The 8186-nt window shown below is 39.0% G+C and overlaps 1 pseudogene; it reads left to right on the top strand.

Moving 5' to 3' along the window:
- The first annotated feature begins 1661 nt into the window (after positions 1-1661).
- Positions 1662-7952, top strand: LOC111373298 (annotated as a pseudogene).
- Positions 7953-8186: the final 234 nt, after the last annotated feature.

The following is an 8186-nucleotide window of genomic DNA, read 5'->3' as shown; positions in this document are numbered from 1 at the left end:
AATGACAAAATTGCCCCTCGTACAATTTTTTTTAAATTTTTTGTACAACACTTCTTCAAACTCCAAAGCTAGTTGTCAATTGGACTCGGGGTGGAGTCTCGAGATCTCGGGACTTTGCCACGAGTCCAATTTCTCGAGCTGTTTCCAATCAACCTGCCAAATTTCAGCCCATTTCGACACCATCACAACAAATGACAAAATTGCCCATGGTGCGATTTTTCTTTGTTAAATTTCTGTCAAACACTTCTTCAAACTCAAAGGCTAGTTGTCAATTGGATTCATGGTGGGGTCTCGAGATCTTGGGACTTCACCTCGAGTCCAATTTTTTGGGCTGTTTCCAATCAACCAGCCAAATTTCATCCCATTCCGACACCGTCGCGACAAATAACAAAAATGCCTCTGGTGCGGTTTTTCTTTGTAAATTTTCTGTCCAGCACTTCTTCAAACTCCAAAGCTAGTTATCAATTGGACTTGGGGCAAAGTCTCGAGATCTTGGGACTTTTCCCCGAGTCCAATTTCTCGGTCCGTCTCCAATAAACTTGTCAAATTTCAGCCCATTCCGACACCGTCACTACAAATGACAAAATTGCTCATCGTGCGGTTTATCTTTGTTAATTTTCTGTACAACACTTCTTCATACTCCAAAGCTAGTTGTCAATTGGACTCGGGGTGGAGTCCCGAGATCTCGGGACTTCGCTCAGAGTCCAATTTGTCGGGCCATTTTCAATCAGCCTGTCAAATTTCAGCCCATTTCGACACTGTCACGACAAATGACAAAATTGCCCCTGGTGCAATTTTTCTTTATAAATTTTCGATCCAACACTTCTTCAAACTCCAAAGCTAGCTGTCAATTGGACTCGGGGCCGAGTCCCGAGACCTCGGGACTTCGCCCCGAGTCCAATTTCTCGGACCGTTTCCAATCGACCTGCCAAATTTCACCCCATTTCGACTACATCGCAACATGATAAGAGTGTAAAATATCATATTTTCCCCTCTTAACTATTGCAGTCATGTGATTATATTATGCCAAAATTCACTCATTACTCTTATATTTTGGTTTAGGTTGCATTTTGGTGAAGAAGATGAAATTCGGAAGAAACAAGTGAAAAATGACCAAAGTAGAAGAGAACGGAAGTTCGGGGACTAAAGTGCAAATGATCCAAACTTGTGTCTGAGATTATGATGAAGATTCGAAAGTGTTAGAGGTCAAGTGGATGAGGAAAGAAGTCAAAGGGATGAAATAACGTCAAAGTTTGATCAATACATCAATTTCCAATCGAAAACTAACACACCAGTTTTTAGTCTCATGTTGGGACCCATTTTTGACATGGAAGATGATCGAATTGGGAGATGACTTGTGAATAAAAATTGTGACCCTTTGAGTTAGATATCCAATTCAACTTGAATCACCTCAATTAGATATCTGGAAAGATAGTTATGATTAAAACACTGAAAGCTATCTGGCGAAACCATGCGATCGCATGCCTTTCTACCATGTTGTCGCACAGACCTATACCGAGAATTGAAGAGGCTGAAAGTGCATAACCATGAGACCGCAATGACAATAACCATGCGGTCGCATAGTGTTTTTTGGGCGGCCGAATCTCAGTTTCCTTATACGATTGAATCTCTTATGGTAACCTAATTTTCACGGGATATAAATGCCCAAAACCACCCAGAACGAAGGTAGACGCCCCCAGACCTATTTCTTTCATCTTGGTGCTCAAGAAACTCCATGGAAAACTAAGGAACTTGGTGAAGCAATGAAGGATCTCAATCGGTTTTGGTGATTTCGACATCTTTATTTCATGTAATTGAGTTTTTCATTATTAAACAATTTTAGAATCGAATTTCCATATCTTGAATATGTTTTTGACATTAGTTTAACAATTATTAGAATTTCCATAGATTCAGTCATGCTTTCTTTATCGAATATTCGAAATACTTGTTGAATTACAATTTGAATTATTTATTGTTGAGATTATTTTAACTTTTATCAAATCCTTCATAGATCTAGCCATGTTCCTTCTATCGAGTGATTGAAATAATTGTTGAATTTTAATCTTAATATTACTCTATTGGCGAATTGATTACTGCCTAATGCTTGATGTATATGGTCGATCTTTGATCTTGTTCCAATAGAAAAATGTGCGAATGTGTTATAGAAAATCTAGATTCTAGCAATATAATTGGAATTAAATTGGACTTTATTGTTAAATCTTCCGATTAGAGAGTTGGAAAGAAAATCTCTAATTGAGGAAAAATGCATGAATTATTGATGTCGATTGATCCAATCCATTGGGGGAATTCCGACGCTTCACTTATGTCGCATATTGATAATTAATTTTTATTCCAAGTGACAAATCATTCCAATATAAAATTACGAAAACCCTAGTTTGTTTGATTTTTTGAGAAAATTTCCATCTCCCTGTGGATACGACATCCCAAAGTTGTACTACAATCACCGCGTTATACGTTGGACGAAATCAAATTTTGGCGCCGTTGCCGAGGAGACGGTACAAGTAATCAAGGGATCGACCAAAAAAGGGTGACATCGTTCCTTTTCCTTCATTTTTATTTGATTTATTTTTTTAGTGTTATTTTTATTTTGTTTTCACATTTTCTTTGTTTTTTTTTGTGTGTTTGATGAGCAGGGATCGAGGCAATCAGGGGAGTTCTACTGGAGCACCTTATCCAGTGTTTGAATCTCAATATAACCCTTATTTTGCTACTGCATCAATTGCTACAAACACCTCAACACATAACACTATGTCTGATAGTGAACACAGCGATGCGCCTTATAGGACTTTACATGATTATTTGCACCCCACACGTACATCCACACCATCATGCATAATGTTTCCGCCCAATATGCCACGTATGGAACTAAAATCGGGAATGATTCAACTTCTTCCCACTTTTCATGGACTTGACAGTGAAAACCCATACATGCATATTAGGGAATTTGAGGAGGTAGTTGCAACCTTCCACAATCAACATGGTACAACGGATGCAGCCAGGTTAAAATTTTTCCTATTTTCACTTAAACAGAGAGCAAAAACCTGGCTATAATCATTGAGACCACGTTCAATTGGTACATGGACTGAAATGACGCAAGCATTTTTTAATAAATACTTTTCCCACCATAAGACTAGCGCCCTTAAGAAGCAAATCTCATCTTTTACCCAAAAGGATAGTGAGACCCTATATCAGGCCTGGGAGAGATTTAAAGAACTACAAGCCCTTTTTCCTCACCATGTTTATGACAGCTGGCATATAGTTAGTTACTTTTATGAGGGATTAACACCTAGGGAACGTCAATTCTAGAGATGATGCGTAACAATGATTTCCTGTAAAAGGATCCGGATGAGGCCATAGAGTATCTAGACGATCTTGCTGAGAAAGCTCAGACTTGGACAGGACCTAGCCCTACTGATGGTACCAATAGGTCACGACCTCCAGGAAATGCCACTAGTACAGGTATCTATCAACTTAGGGAAGAAGATAGTCTTAAGGCCAAAGTGGAAGCCCTTACTAAGGAATTTGAGACCTTGTGTGCTAAAGGCTCTAAACCTGCACAAACTGTTTCGCGTGTTGAATCTTTAGGACCTTGTTTTATGTATGGCGGAGTAGATCACCTAGCCCAAGAGTGCACCACTTTAATTGAGATGAGAGGGGTTTATGAGGAATATTGTAATACCTTAGGCACATATAGGAAGCCCTATTCTCCTTTCGCCGAATCCTATAACCCAGGGTGGCACAATCATCCCAATCTCAGCTGGAAATCTGAAAACCAACAAACTACCCAATCAAATAGAACTTACAGTGCACCATCATATCAACCCACACCCTCTAGGAACTCTTTAGAAGATACCCTACATGCATTCATAGAGGCACAAGGTAAGACCAATCAGAAATTTGAGACTATGATTGACTAGGTAGTGGAGGAAAATAAGGAGATAAAAAATCATGTGTCTAAATTGACCAATGCCTTAACTATGGGGGAATGTGGGAAATTTCTAGCACAAGCTCGACCTAATCCTAAGGGACAGCATATGGCTCAAACCTCAGGTTCAGGAGAAAGTAACCTTAAGGAAGCAAATGCCATCACCACTCGATCTGGGAAGGTTATAGAACCAATTTCAAAACCTAGGGAAAATGAAAAGGAGTCTAGTGAGTCTGAAGAAAGTAGCACTAGTGATGAGGCAGTAGGAAATCCATCGAGGGTACCTTTTCCACAAGCCCTTAAGCTTAGCCCAAAATCAGTCAATCAACATAGTGAGATCCTAGAACACCTTAGGCAAGTAAAAATCAATCTCCCACTCTTGCATGTAATTTCACAAGTTCCTACATATGCAAAAGTCCTTAAGGACTTGTGCACTATGAAGAGGAAACACATTGTCAAGAAGACTGCCTTCTTGACCGAACAAGTGAGTGCTGTGATTGAACAAAGGATCCCACCGAAATATAAGGACCCTGGCTGTCCAACTGTTTCCTTTGTCATCGGGAACCATGAGTTTGCACAAGCTCTCCTTGATCTGGGAGCCAGTGTTTATCTCATACCCCATTCCATTTACTTACTATTAGGTCTTGGTGAAATTAAACCCACTTCTGTGGTTCTACAACTAGCTGATAGATCCATTATAAGACCTAGGGGAGTAGTTGAAGATGTGTTGGTTCAAATTGATAAATTCTACTACTCCGTTGATTTCTTAGTCTTGGATGTGAAGGTTGATGTTAATGTTGTTTCTAAAATTCCTATTATTCTTGGTAGACCTTTCCTCGCCACATCTAACGCCCTTATAAATTGCAGGAATGGTCTAATGAAATTGTCTTTTGGAAATATGACTCTAGAAGTCAACATTTTCCACATTGCCAAGCAACCAATGGAAAGTGATGAGTGCCACCACACACATATGATTGAGGCACTCACTTAGGAGGAGGCACTTGAGACTACAAATTCTGAGCCCTTAAATCTTTTCCTTTTGAATTCTGTAATTCCAGCAAGTGTTAATGATGAAGAATATGTTAAGATTTGTGCTATTTTTGCAAAATTTCAGGACTATGGGACATCACCATGGCAACCCAAACTTGAAGAATTGCCAGAAAGGATGGGCGGCCAGCAACCATCAAGCATTGAGAGCCCCAAACCAGATTTGAAACCGCTAGCCCCAGGATTGAAACATGAATTCCTTGGACCAGGTGATACTTTTCCTGTAATTATTTCTTCAAAATTGGATGCATTACAATGTGAGCAACTTTTAAACATTCTGAGTGAACACAAATCTGCATTAGGTTGGACCATAGCTGACATTAAGGGTATTAGTCCTCTAATTTGCTCACATAGGATTCATTTAGAAGAAGGAGCCATCCCTAAAAGAGACCCACAGCGTAGGCTAAACCCGACAATGAAAGAAGTTGTGAAAAATGAAGTGCTGAAACTGTTAGATGCAGGTATCATTTATCCTATTGCAGATGATAAATGGGTTAGTCCTACACAGCTAGTCCCTAAAAAGTCTAATGTCACAGTGGTAAAAAATGAAGTAGGTGAAATGGTCCCAACAAAAATAGTGACTGGATGGCGCATGTGCATTGATTATAGGAAGTTGAATGCAACCACCCATAAGGACCACTTTCCCCTCCCCTTTTTAGACCAAATCCTGGAGCGTGTGGCTGGCCATCCTTTTTATTATTTTCTGGATGGCTACTCTGGTTATTATTAAATTGAAATAGCCTTAGAAGACCAAGAGAAGACCACATTTACTTGCCCATTTGGTACTTATGCATTTCGTAGGATGCCATTTGGACTTCGTAACGCCCCTGCCACATTCCAAAGATGCTTTCATGGATGACTTGATAGTGTTTGGAGTCTCGTTTGATGCATGCCTATTTAACTTGAAGAGAGTCTTGACCCGGTGTGCGGAAAAAGGATTAGTTTTTAATTGGGAGAAATGCCATTTTATGGTACCTTCAGGAATTGTCTTAGGACATGTAATTTCTTCTAAAGGAATAGAGGTTGACAAATCAAAAATTGAACTGATCTCCAAATTGCCTACACCTAAAACCGTCAAAGACATAAGATCATTTCTAGGTCACGCAGGTTTTTATAGGAGGTTTATACAGAACTTTTCATCCATATCCAGACCCTTGTGTAACCTTCTAAGTAAAGAAGCCAATTTTGAATGGACCCCAGAATGCCAAGAGGCATTTAAAACACTGATTAACAAGCTCACTTCTGCACCGATCATGCAACCACCTGATTGGTCCCTACTGTTTGAAATTATGTGTGATGCTAGTGATTATGCAGTTGGTGCTGTACTGGGACAACGAAGAGAGGGTAAGCCTTTTGTCATTTACTATGCTAGTAGAACTCTTAACAGTGCTCAGATGAACTATTCCACAACTGAAAAAGAGCTACTAGCTGTGGTCTTCGCACTCGACAAGTTTAGATCCTATTTAATAGGTTTTTCCATTACAATTTTCACAGATCATGCAGCCCTTAAGTACCTTCTTGCAAAGAAGGATACTAAGGCGCGATTAATACGGTGGATATTGCTTTTGCAGGAATTTGACATCACCATCAAGGACAAGAAAGGAGTGGAGAATGTCGTAGCAGACCACTTATCAAGGCTAACCTTTGAAGACACTACAAATACCTTGCCAATAAGAGATGAATTCCCAGATGAAAATTTATTTTCTGTCTCTTCTTTACCATGGTTTGCTCACATTGTGAACTACTTGGCTGCAGGTGAAATCCCAAAGGAGTGGAGTACAAAGGATAAGAGGAAGTTTTTGGTTCAGGTACGTAATTTTTATTGGGATAACCCATGTTTGTTTAAGTACTACCCCAACCAAATCTTAAGACGTTGTGTCCCCAATGAAAAAATACCTAGCATACTTAGTTTCTGTCATCTCAAGCATGTGGTGGTCACTTCTCTATAAAAAAGACTGCTGCAAAAATTCTACAATGTGGTTTTTATTGGCCTACCTTGTTCAAAGACACTAATATCTATCGTAGAACTTGTGAAAGATGTCAAAAATTAGGTACCGTGTCTCGACGTAATATGATGCCTTTAAACCCCATTTTAGTGATAGAAGTGTTTGATTGTTGGGGGATTGACTTTATGGGCCCCTTTCCACATTCTTTTGGTTATCTATACATTATTGTGGCGGTGGATTATGTGTCTAAATGGGTAGAGGCGGTCGCTTGTAGGGCTAATGACAATAAAACGGTTATTAAATTCCTCAAAGAAAATGTCTTGTCTAGGTTTGGTACACCACGTGTCATTATTAGTGACAGAGGTACACACTTTTGCAACCGTTCATTCGAAGCACTAATGAAAAAATATGGAGTTATTCTTAAAATCTCTACTGCTTACCACCCCCAAACTAGTGGATAGATAGAATTGGTTAATAGGGAAATTAAACAAATTTTGGAAAAAATGGTGAATCCTAATCGTAAAGATTGGTCTTTAAGATTAAGTGATGCACTTTGGGCTTACCGTACTGCTTTTAAGACTTCCCTAGGCATGTCACCATATAGACTTATTTTTTGAAAGCCTTGCTATTTACCTGTGGTGCTTGAACACTGAGCATATTGGGCTATTAAACATTTTAATTTCGACTTAGAGGAGGGAGGTAAGCTTAGGAAATTTCAATTGCCTGAGTTAGAGGAGTTGAGAAATGAGGCCTATGAGAGTTCTAGAATCTACAAGGAAAAAATGAAAGCTTTTCATGATAAAAACATTTTGAGAAAAACTTTTGAACTAAATCAAAAAGTATACCTGTATGATTCTAGACTCCACAAGCATCCTGGAAAAATTCGTTCTAGGTGGACTGGTCCCTTTGTGGTATCCTTTGTGGTAACACGAGTTTTGAAAATGGGACAGTTGAAATTGAGGATCCTAATGATGATAGAGTGTTCAAAGTTAATGGACAACGTCTCAAAATAGCTTATGGGCAACCTGTGCCTGCAGCTAAAGAAATTCCTCTTGCAGACCCTGTTTACCACCCTTAGCTTCACTCAGGTTCATCCTTCACTTTATTTTTCTGTATATTAGTTTTATATTTTTCTTTTTAGCATGATTTGCATTCATTTTTTTGATTTATTTTTTTTCTCCTTGCATTATCCATCCATTGAGTTCTTTTAGGCTTCTCGTCCTTCGAACTTAAGTTAATTCACTGCA

This window comes from Olea europaea, unplaced genomic scaffold, assembly GCF_002742605.1.
Source record: "Olea europaea var. sylvestris unplaced genomic scaffold, O_europaea_v1 scaffold111, whole genome shotgun sequence".
Classification (NCBI taxonomy): Eukaryota; Viridiplantae; Streptophyta; class Magnoliopsida; order Lamiales; family Oleaceae; genus Olea; species Olea europaea.
The sequence above is the reverse complement of the archived record's forward strand: the minus strand, read 5'-3'. Positions and strand labels throughout refer to the sequence as shown.